The 17946-nt window shown below is 42.8% G+C and overlaps 1 long non-coding RNA gene across 1 annotated transcript; it reads left to right on the top strand.

Annotated features, from left to right (window-relative positions):
- Positions 1 to 359: 359 nt before the first annotated feature.
- On the top strand, positions 360 to 4449 carry LOC141409856 (uncharacterized). Its single transcript, XR_012432454.1, has 2 exons — positions 360 to 490; positions 668 to 4449. It is a non-coding gene; the product is annotated as an uncharacterized lncRNA (long non-coding RNA).
- Positions 4450 to 17946: the final 13497 nt, after the last annotated feature.

Raw genomic sequence — 17946 nt, 5'->3', positions numbered from 1 at the left:
GGGGCTGCATCCCTGTTCTTCAAGACCCTCTGTGCTCTCCACTTGTTCTGCAGGGTACACACGGGGAGTGTGGGGGGAAAGGAGAGTCAGGGCAGCCAAGTTTCTGGGAATATGGGTGTCTGTGAGTGAGGATCTTGGAGTGTGGGGAGCCTGGGAGTGGGGGGATGCCTGGGAGGGAGGCTCTGGGAATGGGGTGTCCTGGGAGGATGCATGAGATCTGGAGTCCAGAGAGAAAGTGAGAGATAACCTGTGACTACTACTGTAAGGCATTAGACAGCATGCAGTGCTTGAGGTGGGGATGGGGATGCAGAGACCCTCTTCCTAAGGAGGTGCCGACATATGAACCTGTAGAGAGGAAGAGGGTCTCTTGTGCCTGTGGGAGTCTGTGTTGGGTGGGCTCACGGGGCTGTGACCCTGACTCTTGTTCTCCCTCTGGATTAGGGTCTTGGTTTTCCTGGAGACCCTGGCCTCCTGGAAGAAGGTAGCTCATGTGAGTCTTACCCATGGAGGGGAAGGGATGAAGAGGTTGGGGCTTCCATGGGGGGCCTCTGTGCAACTAATGGGCTTGGATGTTGGGAAGCTGGAGATATGGGCAAGCAGGGGGATGCAAGGTTTAGCTGTTTTAGGGGTGATGCCAGCCAAGTCTGGCCTTGCTTCATCCCTGCAGGATCAGGACAGTGTTAAGGGTGACTACAGCAAGGATGGTGAGCCAAGACAGCCTGTGAATGACCAATGACCCTGCCACCTCCATTGAGCTCCAGCCTTCAGTCCATTACCCCTCTCTTCTGTGCCCCACTCCTGAGGGGTCCCTTGGCTGGAGGCCAACACTCACCCACCCCAATTCCTCTCGTTCTGTGGATCCTCTGGTTCCACTGGGGAGAATGGACTACCTGGACCACATGGAAAGTAGAAGACCCTGGGACCTTGGGAAGCAGTCCCTGGGAAATGTGGGTAGAGGCTGGGTGGCGACAGGTAGCACTGACAGGGAGATGCCTGGTGTCTGTGCTGTCCCTGGATGTGGTGTGTTGCATGAGCACCTGGGTTTATGAGTGTGTTGTGTCTTGGGTATGTTGCTCTTGGGTTTTGGTGTGCATGTTCTCACCAGGGCTGGTTACATGTACTGGCCAATCAGAATGGACACTGGAGGAGGGGTTGGCCGACTTTTCTGCTGGGCCAGGGGTTAACCTGGGCCACCAGGTGGGGTGTGGGCAAGGGGTTCTTCCCCAAGCATCCATGCTTCTCAGTATTTTCACAGCAGACACAGCTCCATCTGTTCTGAACTCACACTCTGCTTCTGTGCCTGTGTGTGCAGTGTGTGCACACAGTGTGTGTACATATGTGTGCATGCAGTGTGCACGTGCAGGGTGTACACATGTGTGTGTGCAGTATGTGTGCAGTGTGTGTGCATGTGTGTGTGTAACACATGAAGGGGAAGAGTGGAGACTCACTGTCCAGGACCTCATATCTTCTCCCTTCCTGCCCCATCTGCAGGGTCAGCTAGGGATAGTCATGACTCTAATCAAGTGTCATTTAGGACACAGGAAGATACCGAATGAGGAAACTCTCCCCAGTCCTAAACTCATCCACAAATTAGAATACATAGGTCCAGCCCAGGTGCAGTGGCTGAAGCCTGCAATCCTCCCGCTTCCTGCTTCAGGAGACCAAGGCAAGAGGATCTCTCCAAGTGTGAGTTGGAGGCCAGATTGGGTGACACAACCAGGAAAAGCAAGTGACCACCAGGTGGCGCCGGAGACCCGGAGAACTGGGCCCAAGTTCCCTGAGAGGGATCTGCACCCAGCCCTGGGATGGCGCATGGGTGCCTCATGGGACACCCAGCCTCATCCTGGTAGCCCTGTGCTTGCATTTCCTGGCCCTGGGGTGTCCTCCCTGACCGCACATGTGTGTAGAGACCATTCCTCATCTCCGAAGAGGAATTTGGAACAATTCTCACATGACCTGATGGGGGACGGCACCCAGGCTCAGGGTCCCCTTTTTGTCCTCAGAGTATGACCAGGCCAGTGGCTCTTGCTCATTGTCCAAGAGCATGGGAGGTTGCCTGTGGCAAGGCCCCGGAGGACACTCCTGTGCTACCTGGGACCAGGAGGCCCAGCTGCCTTCTCCTAGCACCCCTCACGTCTAGGGACTGTGCAGGAAATGGGTGCAGAGGCCGTTGTGGTGGCTGCTCCTGGGGTCCCAGCAGCTCTGGCCGAGGCAGGAGGAGCCGGGGAGCCCAGGAGGCTGAGGCCCCTGTCCTACCAATCTGGTCGTGCTGCAGTCTCTGTCACCAACACAAACTGCAGTGAGGTGAGCCACTGGGCTGTAGGCTCTAGCCTCCAGTGTGCAACAGGTTCCTCCCCTTTCTGACTCCTCCTGTAGGGGGACACAGAGAAGCTCTGCTCATGGCCGCCTCCTACCACTCCCACCACGCTGCAGTCTTGGTGGCCACCACTAACCACAGGGAGCCTGGCCGGGCACCGCAAGTTGCATCCTCCACCTCCTCCTCTAAGTCAGGCATGGAGCAGCAGTGAAGCAGTGGCAGAAGAGGCTGGAATGGCAGAACACACCCTCAGCGTGCATTATATATAGAGGTTACAGAAATGAGGTCCTGGACTTTGTGTTCTGATTGGATGGGGGAAAACCTCTAGGCCTACTCTGATTGGACTTTATCTTCAGATCCTGATTGGTTATCCTAAGAGTTGCTCTCATCCAATCTTCTTTATAAGTGGTCATCTTTGTAAGTTCATGCCCATTGGGAGTTAGTGAAGTTGTGAATGATTACATTTAAACTTATCCTGTAATTTTAGTCTGACTTATTAATTCCACCCATTTGCTTAAGCAAATTATTCTCTATAATGATGACCCAAGCAAATTCCTGTCCCAAGATGGTATCAAGATGATACCCCAAGTTCCTCTCCAGAATGGTATCTGGATATATGTGGAGAAATATGTTTTCTAGGCCTGTATTAAATATGGCACTAAAGCTTAGTGGCTTAAAAAAAAATACACTCTTATTATCTCACAGCTTCTGTGAACAAGTAGTTTAGGAGAATGTAGTTGGGTGATTCTTGCCAAGAGTCTCAAAAGGTTGCAGTTAATCTGTTGGTGAGAATTGTAGTTACTTGAAGAGTTGGCTGGAGTTGAAGAATTTATATCAAAGATGGCTTACTCATGGCCATTGGATGGAAGCCTCAGTTTCAGAATGGCTCGCCTTTTTACTTGCCACATAGACCTCTCCATAGGCTGACTGAATGTCCTCCAATGTGTCATCTGGCTTTCTCCAGTGCAAAAGATCCAAGAAGAGAGTATGAAGGAACACGTAATGCTCTTTATAATTTTGTCACAGACTGTCACTTTTGCCATACTGTATTGTTTGGAAGTTAGTCACTAAGTCTAGCCCACACTCAAAAGAATGAGAATTAACCTCCACCTTTGGAAGAGAGGCTAGTCAAAGCACTTGTGGACATGTTTTGAAACCACAAAGGGGTATGTCTGCCGGTCTCCAAGATGGCCCCCAGTGATTCTCATCAACTGTTATTAATACTTTTGTATAGTCCCTTCCCACAAGAAAAAAGGGTTGATCTGTTTAATTAGTATGATTTTGTTGAAATGACAGAGTCTGACTTCCAAGTTTAGGTCAGAAGAATTTTGACTTCTGTCTTGTTCTCTGTTGGATCAATATCCCTAGGGGAAGCTAGATGCAATGTCATGAAACCATTCAAACAGTCCCATGGAACAATCCATCTAGCAAGGAACTGCTATCTCCTGGCAATAGCTGGCATTAACTTACAGGCCGTATGAGTGGGTCATCTTAGAATTGGATTCTTCAGTCCAAATGGAAGTCTTCAGATAACTGTAGCCCTGGCTGACATCTTGATTACATCCTCGAGAGAGACCCTGAGCCACAATCACTCAGTTAAGCCACCGAGTTCTTTTTGCCAAGAACTTTTTTTTTACCAAGTTCTTTTTGCCACCAACTTTACTGAGTTATAATTGACAGTTACAATTGTATATATTTAAGGAAAACAACTTGATGATTTGATATACACATACATTGTGAAATAATCGTGACAATTAGGTTAACATATTCATTACTTCACATAATTACCATTTGTGTGTGTGTGTGTGTGTGTGTGTGTGTGTGTGTGTGTGTGTGTGTAGTGAGAACACTTAAGATCTATCCTCCTAACAAATTTCAAGTGTACAATATACTGTTGTTAACTACGGTCATATTATTATATACTATGTCTCCAGAAGTTGTTCACCTTGTGTAACTGAGATGCTGTACCCTTGACCAATGTCTCTCCATTTTCTTCTCCCTCCAGCCCCTGGTAACTACCCTTCTACTTTCCAGTTCTATAAATTTGACTCTTTTAGATTCCGTATATAAGTCAAATTTTTGACCCTTAGAAGTTGGATGAGATGATAAATATTTATTGTTATTTTCAGCCTCTATGATTTTAAGTAATTTGTTATGCAGTAATAGAAGTGGCTACATGAAGCTATGGCACTGGTTAACTTATTTATTCAGTAAACATTTGCTGAGAGCAGACTAAGTGCCAGGATCAATTTTAAAATTTGGGATACAGGGTTAAGTCAAAATGGCAGACTAGAAGCAGATCATGTGCACTACTCTCATGGAGAGGAAACAAAATGACTAGTGAACACTGATCTTGCAATTTGATCCTCCAAGAAGCCACATCAGCATCCATCAAGGCAGCAAGGGGACACAGACAGGAGAGTGGAGTGAAGCTGGGCGGCCCATCTGGGATCAGCATGGAGCTAGGAGAAGCTCTCGAACATAGGGAAAGGGTAAGTGATTGAGAGCCCCTGGAGGATTCAGTCTTCACAGGGACTTGTGCAAGCCTTGGAACAGGATAATCCCTTTGACCCACCCCCTGCACCTCTAAGCCAATGCAGAGAGACACCCAGAGTTTTGTGGAGGCAACTCTCAGGTCCCCAGGGACTGCTGGAAGCCTTGGACCCTGGAACAGTCCAGCACCAGTGCCATAGCTCCCACAGAGGCTGCAGTCATGGTACCTGGGAGCAGTAAGATTGCTCCACCCCAAATCACTTAGACAAAGCTCAGCACCAGCCTCTGACCCAATGGTCCTGCTTCTGTTTTCACTTTACCAACAGGTGCAGCCTCCTGTTCCTCCAGGAAACACCCAAACAACAGGACAGGCAACATCACCCAATCCCCGCCACTTGTAGCCATGCAGGCCAGACTTGCTAGAGCTTCCAGCCCAGTGGTACCACTTCTGTCTGAACTCTGCTGACAAGCACAGCCTCTTGTTCCCCTAGGAAACACCCTAATGGCAGGGCGAGTGACTCCACCGACTCCCACTGCTCACGGCCAGCAGCCCACACCTGCTAGAGCTTCCAGCCCAGCAGTCCTGCTTTTATATGAACTCTGCAGGTGGGGGCAACTCCATGTTCCCCTGGGAAGCACCTAGACAGAATAGGTGACTCCATTCATCCCTGCAACTCCTAGCCAAGCAGTTATTGCTGGCTTGGGTGGTACGCAAGCCGTGGGGGAGTCCTCACTCTTGCATCACTAAAAGAGGTGAGATGCCCAAGTTCACAGGCCGGTGGAGGAGTGGGTTGTGCCTCCCTCTGTACAGCCATTCCAGAAAGGATATGACCCGTTTGCCAACTGTGGCCCCTGCATGAGGAAGCCCCATGGACGAGAACACCTAATAAAAGAAATACAGGCATGGAGCCAGTGATCAGAGGGGGCTCTTTCAAGGCTCAGGAGTGGACAAGGTGAGGGGGTCATCTCTCCCCCGCCCACTACAGAGCACTCCTGCTAACCTGAGGAAAACACAAAAGAGCTGTGCAGCTGAGAAACAGCCTATCTGCCTATCCACTGGCTAACACTTTTAAGTGCCACCTACTGGCTCACAGCTGAAAATACAACACAAAAGTATTTTGCCAGTATACAGCACCTGTGAAAGCTAAGGCAAAGATTAAGCAACAAATACGCATTCTGTACATACTCCTGACCCTCTGAAAACACCCTAAAGTGAAGCCAACTGACTATACTCAACTTCCATCAAGTTAAAGGAACACTAACCCTTACACATGAAAAAGAATCAATGCAAAAACTCTGGCAACTCAAAAAGCCAGTGTGCCCCCTTACCTACGAACAAACACACTAGTCCCCCAGAAATGGTTCCTCGCCAGGTTGAGATGACTGAAACGATGGAAATAAAATTCAAGATCTGGATGGCAAGGAAGCTCAATGGGATCAAAGAGAAAGTTGAATCCAAGGAATCCAGTAAAACAATCCAAGAGCTGAAAGATTAAATAGCCATTTTAAGAAAGAACCGGCCGGGTGGGATAGCTCATACCTGTAATCCCAGCACTTTGGAAGGCCGAGGCAGGCGGATGACTTGAAGTCAGGAGTTTGAGATCTGCCTGGCCAACGTGATGAAACCCTGTCTAGGCTAAAATACAAAAACTAGCCAGGCATGGTGGCACACATCGGTAATCCCAGCTACTCGGGAGGCTGAGGCAGGAGAATCACTTGAACCCGGGGTGTGGAGGTTGCAGTGAGCTGATATCGTACCACTGCACTCCAGCCTGGGCAACAAAGCAAGACTCTGTCTCAAACAAAAAAAAAAAAGAAGAAAGAAAACCAAACTGAACTTCTGAAACGGAAAGATTCACTTCAAGAATTCTACAATAACATTAGAAGCATCAATAGCAGAATAGATCAAGCTAAAGAAAGAATTTCAGAGCTTGAGGCCTAGCTCTTCAAATCACTTAGTCAGACAGAAAAAAAAATTTTTTTTTTTTTTGAGACGGAGTCTCGCTCTGTTGCCCAGGCTGGAGTCCTGTGGCATGATCTTGGCTTACTGCAAGCTCCACCTCCTGGGTTCCCGCCATTCTCCTGCCTCAGCCTCCCGAGTAGCTGGGACTACAGGTGCCTGCCACCATGCCCGGCTAATTTTTTGTATTTTTAGTAGAGACAGGGTTTCACCATGTTAGCCAGGATGGTCTCAGTCTCCTGACTTCGTGATCCGCCTGTCTCAGCCTCCCAAAGTGCTGGGATCACAGGTGTAAGCCACCACCCCCAGCCTTTTTTTTTTTTTTTTTTTTTTGAGACAAAGTCTCTCTCTGTTGTCCAGGCTGGAGTACAGTGGCACAATCTTGGCTCACTGCAACCTCCGCCTCCAAGATTCAAGCAATTCTCCTGCCTCAGCCTCCTGAGTGGCTGAGATTACAGGCGCCCGCCACCACGCCCAGCTAATTGTTGTATTTTTAGTAGAGATGAGGTTTCACCATCTTGGTTTGGCTGGTCTCGATCTCCTGACCTCAGGTGATCCACCCGCCTCAGCCTCCCAAAGTACTGGGATTACAGGCATGAGCCACCGTGCCCGGCCCGAAAAAAAATTTTTTTAAAGAATTAAAAGTGAATAAAATATTTGAGAAATATGGGATTATGTAAAAAGACCAAACCTACATTTCATTGGCATTTCCAAAAAAGAAGTAACTTGGAGAATATATTTGAAGATACAGTCCATGAAAAGTTTCCCAAACTTTCTAGAGAGGAGAACATACAAATTCAAAAAATGCAGACAACCCTACAAGATACTACACAAGATGACCATCCCCAAGGCACATAGTCATCAGATTCACCAAAGTCAAAGCAAAAGAAATAAATGTTAAAGGCAGCTAGAGAGAAAGGTCAGGTCATCTATAAAGGGAACCCCATCAGGCTAGCAGTAGACGTTGCAACAGAAACTTTACAAGACAGAGGAGAATCAAGGTTTATTTTCAGCATTCTTAAAGAAAATAATTTCCAAGCAAGAATATTGTGTCCCCCCAAACTAAGCTTCATAAGTGAAGGAGAAATCAAATACTTCTCAGATAAGCAAGTACTTAAAGGAGTGCTAAACATGAAAACAAAGAACTGAAACATGCTTCTTCAGAAACACATGCAAGGACATAGCCTACAGAGAATGTAAAACAACCACATAACTAAGTCTACAAAATAAACAGCCAACAACATGATGACAGGATCAAAATCTCATATATCAATACTAACCCAGAATGTAAATGGTCTAAATGCCTGACTTAAAATGGATAGCATGTCAAGCTGGACAAAAAGACAAGCCCCAATAGTCTGCTGTCTTCAAGACACCCATCTCTCATATAAAGATACTCACAGTTTCAAAGTAAAAGGATAGAGTAGATCTACCAAACAAACAGAAAACAAAAAAAGAGCAGGAGTCATTATTTTTATATCAGATAAAACAGATTTTAAACCAACAACAATCAGGAAGGATAAAGAAGAGCAGTACATAAAAAAAGGTTTAATGCAACAAGAAGACCTGACTGTTCTAAACATATACATACCCAATGTAGGAGCACCCAGATTCATAAAACAAACTTTTCTTGACTTACAAAAAGACTTAGACAGTCACACAATAGTAGTGGGGGACCTTAACACCCCACTGACAGTGTTAGACAGATCATCAAGGCTGAAAACTAACAAAGAAAATCTGGGCTTAAACTCGACATGTGACCAGTTGAACCTAATAGATGTCTACAGAGTATTCCACCTAACAACCATAGAATATACATATGTTTCATTCATACTATTCTAAGATTGACTACATGCCATCCTGGCTAACATGGTGAAATCCCACCTCTACTAAAAATACAAAAAAATTAGCCAGGTGTGGTGGCACGTACCTGTAGTCCCAGCTACTCAGGAAGCTGAGGCAGGAGAATCACTTGAACCTGGGAGGTGGAGGTTGCAGTGATCCAAGATCACTCTACTGCACACCAGCCTGAGTGACAGAGTGAGAATCTGTCTTTAAAAAATTATAGTGCTAAATGCCTTTAACAAGAGGTTATAAAGATCTGAAATGAATGACCTAATGGTGCAACTGGAGGAACTAGATAAAATGAAAAATCCAACCCAGAGCTTGTAGAATAAAAGAAACAACTATAATCAGAGAAGAACGGAATGAAATTTTGACCCAAAAGTCCATACAAAAGATAAAGGAAACAAAGAGTCGGTTCTTCAAAAGAATAAATAAGATCGATGGTTGTTAGCAAGACTAACAAAGGAAGAAATGAGATAATCCAAACAAGCACAATAAGAAATGACAAAGACGACGTTATTACCGATCCCACAGAAATACAAAAGATTCTCAGAGACTATTATGAACACCTTTATGCACACAAATTAGGAAATCTAGAGGAAACTGGTAAGTTCCTAGAAACACACAAACTACCGAGATTCATTCAGGAAGAAAGTGAAAACTTGAATAGACCAATAACAAGTTTGGAAATTGAATCAGCAATAAAAATCCTACCAATCAAAAGAGCTCTGGACCAGGTGGATCCACATCTGAATTTTTCTTTCTTTCTTTCTTTCTTTCTTTCTTTCTTTCTTTCTTTCTTTCTTTCTTTCTTTCTTTCTTTCTTTCCTTCTTTCTTTCTTTCTTTCCTTCTTTCTTTCTTTCTTTCTTTTTCTTTCTCTCTCTCTCTTTCTTTCTTTCTTTCTTTTTCTTTCTTTCTTTCTTTCTTTCCTTCCTTCCTTCCTTCCTTCCTTCCTTCCTTCTTTCTTCCTTTCTTTCTTTCTTTCTTTCTTTCTTTCTTTCTTTCTTTCTTTCTTTCTTTCTTTCTTTCCTTCTTTCTTTCTTTCTTTCTTTCTTTCTTTCTTTCTTTCTTTCTTTCTTTCTCTCTCTCTCTCTCTCGATGGATTTTCACTCTTGTCGCCTAGGCTGGAGTGCAATGGCGTGACCTTGATTCATTGCAACTTCCACCTCCTGGGTTCAAGTGATTCTCCTGCATCAGTCTCCCAAGTAGCTGGGATTACAGGCATGTGCCACTACGCCCGGCTAATTATTTTTGTATTTTCAGTAGAGATGGGGTTTCACTATATTGGTCAGGCTGGTCTTCAACTCCTGACCTCAAGTGATCCACCTGTCTCGGCCTCCCAAAGTGCTCACAGGAGTCAGCCACTGCACACGGCCCTGCATATCCAAATTCTATCAGATGTACAAAGAAGAACTGATACCAATTCTATTGAAACTTTTCCAGAAAATCGAGGAGGAGGGGCTTCTCCTTAACTCATTGTAAGAAGCCAGCATCATCCTGATACAAAAATCTGGCAGAGACACAATGAAAATGAAAAACTTCAGGCCAATATCCTTGATAAACATAGATGCAAAAATCCTCAACAAAATACTAGCAAACCAAATCCAGCAGCACATCAAAAAGTTAAACCACAATGATCAAGCATACTTTATTTCTAGGATACAAGGTTGGTTCAAAATATGCAAATCAACAAATGTGATGCATCACTAAGCAGAACTAAAGACAAAAACCATAAGATCATCTCAATAGATGCAGAAAAAGGCCTTTGGTGAAATCCAACATCCCTTCATGATAAAAACTCTCAACATATTATCCTGAGAGTTCAACATATAATATTGAAGGACTATACCTCAAAATTATAAGAGCCATCTATGACAAACCCACAGCCAACATCATACTGAATGGGCAAAAGCTGGAACCATTCCCTTTGAGAACTGGAACAAGACAAGGATTCCCACTCTTACCACTCCTATTCAACATAATATTGGCAAGTCCTGACCAGATAAATCAGGCAAGAGAAAGAAAGAAAATGCATATGAATAGGAACAGAAGGAGATCAAATTCTCTCTTTGCCAATATTATTCTACACCAAGAAAACCCTAAAGACTCTGCCAAAAGGCTCCTGGAACTGATAAACAAATTCAGTAAAGTTTCAGGGTACAAAATCAATGTACAAAAATCAATAGCATTTTTATACCCCAATAACATTCTACCTGAGAACCAAATCAAGAACACAATCCCATTTACAATAGCCACAAAGGAAATGAAATACCTATGAATTCATCTAACCAAGGAAGTGAAAGATCTCTACAAGGAGAACTACAAAGCACTGCTGAAAGAAATCAGAGACAATACAAATAAATAAATGAAAAAATGTTCCATGCTCATGGATTAGAATGATCAATATAGTTAAAATGGCCATACTGCCCAAAGCAATTTATAGGTTCAATGCAATTCTTATTAAAATACCAACATCATTTTTCACAGAATCAGAAAAACCTATTCTAAAATTCATTGGGAACCAAAAACAGAGCCCTAATAGCCAAAGCAATTGTAAGAAAAAAGAAAAAAAAAGCCATAGGCATCCTGTTGCTTGACTTCAAACTACCCTACAGTATACAGCTACAATAATCAAAACAGCATGATACTGGTACAAAAGCAGACACATAGACCAGTGGAACAGAATGGAGAACCCAGAAATCAACCTGCACACTTGTAACCATCTGACAAAATCAACACAAGTAAGCAGTAGGGAAAGGAGTCTCTATTTAAAGAATGATGGTGGAATATCTGCCTAGCCATATGCAGAAAAATAAAACTGGACGTATACCTCTCACCATACACAAAAATGAACTCAAGATGGATTAAAGATTTAAATCTATGATTACAAACTATAAAAATCCTAGAAGAAAACCTAGGAAATACCCTTCTAGACATAGGCTTTGGCAAATAATTTATACTAAGTCCTCCAGAGCAATTGCAACAAAACCAAAAATTGATAATTGTGACCTAATTAAACTAAAGAGCTTTGCACAGCAAAAGAAATTACCAACAGAGTAAACAGACAGCCTAGAAAATAGGAGAAAATATTTGCAAACTATGCATCTAAGGTCTAATATCCAGAATTTACAATGAACTTAAATCAAAGAGAAAAAAAAATTAAGGAATGGGCAAAGGACACGAATACTTTTCAAAAGGAGACATACACATGGTCAAACAAACAAAAATGCTCGACATTACTAATCTTCAGAGAAATACAAATCAAAACAAAGATGAGGTACTATCTCATGCCAGTTAGAACGGCAATTATTTAAAAAGTCAAAAAATAACAGCTGTCAGCGAGGCTGCAGAGAAAAGAGAATGCTTATCTACTTTCGGTGAAAATGCAAGCTAGTTCAGCCACTGTGCAAAGCAGTTTGGAGATTTCCCAAAGACCTTAAAACAGAGCTACCATTCAATGCTGCAATCCCACTACTGGCATACCCAAAGGAAAGTAATTCACTCTATCATAAGGACAAATGCACCTGTATGTTCACTGCAGCACTATTCACAATAGCAAGGACATAGAAACAACCTAAGTGCCCATCAACAGTGGACTGGATAAAGAATATGTGGTACATATACACCATGGAATACTACACAGCCATAAAAAGGAATGGAATCATGCCCTTTGCAGCAACATAGATGGAGCTGGTGGCCATTATCCTGAGTGACCTAACACAAGAACAGAAAACCAAATAACACATGTTCTCACTTACAGGTGGGAGCTAAACACTGAAGTCACATGATTGTAAAGGTGGTAACAATAGACACTAGGGATCACTAGATGAGAGGAGGGAGGGAAGCATGTGCTGAAGAACCACCTGTTGTGCTTATGGCCTGGGAGATGGGATCACTGGGGTCCCCAAACCTCAGTGTCACATCATCTACCCATGCAACAAACCTGCACATGTACCCTTTAATCTGCAATAAAAGTTAAAATTAAAAAAGGACTTAACACCTGAAATAAAAAAGCAAAAAACTAAAAATAAAAGAAAGAAAACCAGCTTTTGTAAAGAGAATTTGAAATTAGACATGTCTCCTGAAAGTTTCATCTGACTCTATGAACTGAGTTCACTTTCAAATGTCTGAGACACCAACTAAGTGAAGTAGCAAGGTGAAGTGCATAGAGAGGGCTGCCTCTTTTCTGGAGGCCAGCGTTTCTCATCTCCAGCCGATTGTCAATATATAGAAATGAAAATTCAATATTGTCTGATCATGAAATTTTTCATCAAATGTTGGAAATTTTAATTTTTATCTGAAAGCTTCCAATGACTAAGTGATGACAATTACTTGAAAATGTTTCAAAACCCTCTCTAAAACTTGCTGTATTTCATCCAGATGTCTGTTACCTTGCTGTATCCAATCTCAGCTCTAAAGGTTTGCCTTATACTTTATGGATTCCACCTTTGCCTTTCATTTCTACTCACATTATGTCCTCAAAAGCATATTACTGGAATAAAATTACATGTTTGTATCAGAATGTTATATTGACATTCATCTCCAAACACAAATTCCCAGGAAAACAGTTTGCCAATGAGGTGTTTTTTGAGATTGACTTTTTTTCCCCCCCCCGAGACGGAGTCTTCCTCTGTCTCCCAGGCTGGAGTGTAGTGGTGCGATCTTGGCTCACTGCAACCTCTGCCTCCTGGGTTCAAGTGATTCTTCTGCCTCAGCCTCCTGAGTAGCTAGGACTACAGGCACGTGCCACCATGACTGGCTAATTTTTATATTTTTAGTAGAGATGGGATTTCACCATATTGGCCAGGCTGGCCTTGAACTCCTGACCTCATGATCCGCCCGCCTCGGCTTCCCAAAGTCCTGGGATTACAGGTATGAGTCACTGTGCCCGGCCGAGATGGACTTTTATGCTCAGAACTGCATTTGGTTTTAAAAACTTGACATTCAGTATACTTAAATATCTAGAGTTTTTTGTACTTTTTTTTTTTTTTTTGGTGAGACAAGGCCTTGCTTTGTCACCCAGGCTGAGTGCAGTGGCTCAACCATGTTTCACTACAGCCTTGACCTCCCTGGTTCAAGTGATCCTCCCACCTCAGACTCCCAAATGGCTGGGACTATAGGTATGCACCACCATGCCAAACTAAATTTTCAAATTCCTGCCCTTTCAATTCAAGGGGAGATGGGGTATGTTTGTAGAGACAGGGTCTTGTTACGTTGCACAAGCTGGTTATGAACTCCTGGGCTCAAGTAATTCTCCCACCTTGGCCTCCCAAAGTACTAGAATTATAGGCATGAGTCACCCTGCCTGGTCGTCTTTGTACTTCTAAGTTTAGTTTTAAAAATTCATATTCTGCCGGGTGCGGTGGCTCAAGCCTGTAATCCCAGCACTTTGGGAGGCCGAGACGGGCGGATCACGAGGTCAGGAGTTCGAGACCATCCTGGCTAACACGGTGAAACCCCGTCTCTACTAAAAAATACAAAAAACTAGCCGGGCGAGGTGGCGGGCGCCTGTAGTCCCAGCTACTCGGGAGGCTGAGGCAGGAGAATGGCGTAAAAACCCGGGAGGCAGAGCTTGCAGTGAGCTGAGATCCGGCCACTGCACTCCAGCCTGGGCGACACAGTGAGACTCCGTCTCAAAAAAAAATAAAAAATAAAAAAAATAAAAAATAAAAAAAATAAAAATTCATATTCTATTTTCACATTTCAATAAAAGATTTTAAGGGGACTTTACTATATGATCTCAGTTTAAAGCTTAATTAAACTCTAATATTTTATATTGGATTTATAATATATTTGACTTCCTTTAAAAATACTGTTTTGCAATTGTCTAATATAATAAATATTCCCAAGCAGATAAGCATTTTTATAAATTGAGTAAATTAAGCTTATAAATATGAGAAATTTAAGTTCTTATATATTATAATATTAAATATAGATGTCATAATATTTCAGCTTAAAATTCTAAATCTATATCGGCTGCTAAAATTTCAGTTTTTAATTTGGATTATAGTATTAATACATTAATATATATGAAGTACTGATAAATAGTTACAATGTTAGGTCAAAATATATGTTTTTTGGGGTTTTTTTTTTTTTTTTTTGAGATGGAGTCTTGCTCTGTTGCCCAGGCTGGGGTGCAGTGGCTGGATCTCAGCTCACTGCAAGCTCTGCCTCCCGGGTCTATGCCATTCTCCTGCCTCAGCCTCCTCAGTAGCTGGGACTACAGGTGCCCGCCACCTCGCCCGGCTAGTTTTTTGTATTTTTTAGTAGAGACGGGGCTTCACCGTGTTAGCCAGGATGGTCTCGATCTCCTGACCTCGTGTTCCGCCCGTCTCGGCCTCCCAGAGTGCTGGGATTACAGGCTTGAGCCACCGCGCCCGGCCAAAATATATGTATTTTTTAACAAAAACTATTAATTCCGTGATTCAGATTTTCTTAAATACTTATGCACCTAATACTAAATCTTGAGGTTAAGAAGATACTTCACAATGAAAGATACTACTATTTTATCTAAACAATTGTTTGTAACCTGGGCTGGCTGAGATTTTTATACACAACCAGAGCTATAGACCATGGTACTTACTGCAGTGCTATCTGAGATGTCAAAAGAATACCAAGCCCTATTAATTATTCAGAATATAGGAGTGATATCCTACTTCTTAGGGCACTTATAGTTCACATCCCCTGATTCAACTCACTACTATTACTGTGCTGGAGCTGGTCTATTCAGGTTCATGAGAAGTGACTTAAAATTTCAGGAATTGTGCAAGCCAATTGTTAAATCTGGCTATTATATAATCATATAACCCCACAATTAAATAAATTGTATTAAAAACAAAAAAATAAGTTGGAGATACAGACATGAACAAAATATATGTAGTTTTACAAAGCAATTCCTGTCCTTTCATTTCAGTGGGGATGGGGTATGTTGGTCTCTTAAATCTGAGCCAAGATTTCTGAACCATTACCATCTCTGCTATAGAGTGACTGGTCCACGGTGGCCCTGGACCGGTTATATGGGGTATGTATGGTTCTTCCTGTGTCCTTAAAAGGACAAGTGAGAGCTTCTGGAACCCCAGTACACCACACACAAGCCACAGGAATGGGAAACTCTCTTTAGGCTCACAAGGTTGAACACTTTCTACTGCTGCTGATGCATCATTATTCCACACTATTGCAGAAATGGCTGCATCTAGGATTTTCTTAGCTTTTTGTGCCCTTCATGTTCAGGAAAAAATATTCAGACACCGTTAAAAATGGTAAGGGAGATTTATTCAAAACTTTTATAAGGGGGTCACGACTTAGCAATAAAGAAGAGAAATTGAGCTCAACTCCAAATACAACAAAGACAGGAGGTGGAAATTATAGCCAACAAGCACAGTGAAGGCATCAGTGGATGCCAAATTACTAAGAGGAGGGGGCAGAGGGATTCTTGCTAAAGGCAGGCTAAGGATTTAGACATCAGGGGTGAGAAGTGAGGAACTTGATCAGATATCAAGGGTGAGGGATTCTCACTAAACTGAATTAGCAGGATTCTTATTAAAGACAGGCCTAAGTAGGGGCTTGGTCAAGAAGGCTCAGAGGAGCCTAACTAAAGTTTGGTCAAGGAGGAAATCTTTGTCACTCATGCACCCAAGAAAGACAGTCATTAGCCCTGGAGTTCTTGAACTCTCCCATTCTCATCAGGATGTTTCTAAAATCTTTAACAACCACAATAGAAGAGGATAAATGAGAACGCTGGTGCCTAACTTCTTTGCTGTCATTCTGGCCTCTTTATGATCCCTTATTCTACAAAATATGGGATTCATTTTCTTCTTCCATGTCATAAGTTCTTTTACAATGGGGCAGCAAGTCTCCTTGGAGAGATGTCACAATGGATGAGTGATTTTTGTTTCATTATAGAAGAAACTCTGACTCTTTCTGATATCACTTAATATCTGTGAGTTGTGGGAACAATTTGGAACTAATACTTTCTGAAGTAAAAAATATTACTTTAAAAACACCCAGAATTATTCTGAATACATATGCATTATGTCTTTAATGGCCACAATAATGATAATATTAGTTTGACTAACTAAGGAAACCACAGCTAGAAGAAGTTAACTATCTATCTGGCTTCTGCTTCAAACATACTATTTTCTCTCTAGTATAATATTTTAGAGAATCGTTGAAACAGTTTTTATTGACTTCAGTATATTGACTAAAAGGCCTTAGCATGTTCATTTTGTAGAAATGTATTTGTAGAAATTTGAAGCTGAAAGTGGTAGCAGTTTCATTTATGGAAAGGTTAGATGGAATGGGAAGGACTTTTCCTCATACTTTAGTGGCAGGATAATTTTCTGAGATTTTTTTTTTTTTTTTTTTTTTTGAGACGGAGTCTCGCTCTGTCGCCCAGGCTGGAGTGCAGTGGCCGGATCTCAGCTCACTGCAAGCTCCGCCTCCCGGGTTCGGGCCATTCTCCTGTCTCAGCCTCCTGAGTAGCTGGGACTACAGGCGCCCGCCACCTCGCCTGGCTAGTTTTTTGTATTTTTTAGTAGAGACGGGGTTTCACCGTGTTAGCCAGGATGGTCTCGATCTCCTGACCTAGTGATCCGCCCGTCTCGGCCTCCCAAAGTGCTGGGATTACAGGCTTGAGCCACCGCGCCCGGCCAATTTTCTGAGATATTAATTTGGGTTTTTTTTTCCTCGACGTCATGAGGATTGAGACCAACGTAATTCTGTGTCTTTATGTTAAACAGTTCTGAGACTAGGCATACTTTCCTGGCTTAAACGATACTGAAAACAAGTAAAAATAACTTAGCTATTTGCTCTAGGAATTACTGCTTTCAGAAATAATATTGTAAACCGACTAAAACAGCTTACCTACCACCCCAAACAGCTTAGTTATAAGACTAATTTCATGACCGTGGCTTTGCTGTGCCAATAAATTTTAGTCTTAAAATACCCATCATAAAATCACACAACTCAGACCCTAAAACACTATAATAAATGTCTTCTCCTGGCTGTCCACGCCTCATAATCAGTTAAGATGGTGTTCTCTCTTACAGCATTAAGTTTAATAAACTTAGTTCTGGTGATCTTTGGGGGCAGTCAACAATCCAAAGCTGTTAACATACTAGAAAGGGAACAAAGTGTTTATTTTCTGAGTCTGAGCCCCTTTACTCTGGGAGTTATAGTTGACCTTTATGTTTATGTAGAACAAAACATGTTTCCAAGAACTGGTAGATTCCCTTCCCCCAACCTTGCACACATTTTTCTTTAGGAATGTAAGCTCTCAGTGGTGAGGGAGACAGGAAATGAATTTGGGGAGAGCAATTGGAGGAATCTGGA

Source organism: Macaca fascicularis, chromosome 3 (assembly GCF_037993035.2).
Source record: "Macaca fascicularis isolate 582-1 chromosome 3, T2T-MFA8v1.1".
NCBI classification, from domain to species: Eukaryota; Metazoa; Chordata; class Mammalia; order Primates; family Cercopithecidae; genus Macaca; species Macaca fascicularis.
Note: the sequence above shows the minus strand (reverse complement) of the source record. Positions and strands in the feature narration are given on the sequence as shown.